Raw genomic sequence first — 393 nt, forward strand, 5'->3', positions numbered from 1 at the left:
CCTCCTCCTCCTCCTCCTCCTCCTCCTCCTCCTCCTCCTCTTCTCCCTCCTCCTCCTCCTCGCCCTCCCCCTCCTCCCCCTCCTCCTCCTCCTCCTCCTCGTCCTCCTCCTCCTCCTCCACCCCCCCCTCCCGCCGCCCCCTCCCCTCCCCCCCGGCCCTACACGCGCGCCGCCGCCGCCTCCTTTTCGCCGCCGCCTCCCCGCCCCGCCACGGCTCGGCTCGGCACGGACCGACCCCCGCCCCGGACCCGCACCCGCCGCCCCCCTCCCCCCCCCGCTCCCCACGCATCGCCCCCGATTCCTCCTTTTTTCTCCCCCCCCCCCCTCCCCCCGCCCCGGCTCCTCTCTCTTTCATCCCCTCCGCTCCCCCACGATCACGCGTGACCCCCCCCC

The 393-nt window shown here is 76.6% G+C and overlaps 1 protein-coding gene across 1 annotated transcript in view; it reads right to left on the bottom strand.

Moving 5' to 3' along the window:
* The window catches only part of LOC118161907 (polycomb complex protein BMI-1), a 16,276-nt gene that overhangs the window by 10,579 nt on the left and 5,304 nt on the right, over positions 1-393 (bottom strand). The gene's annotated exons all lie outside the window — the stretch shown is intronic.

This window comes from Oxyura jamaicensis, chromosome 2 (genome assembly GCF_011077185.1).
Source record: "Oxyura jamaicensis isolate SHBP4307 breed ruddy duck chromosome 2, BPBGC_Ojam_1.0, whole genome shotgun sequence".
Taxonomy (NCBI): Eukaryota; Metazoa; Chordata; class Aves; order Anseriformes; family Anatidae; genus Oxyura; species Oxyura jamaicensis.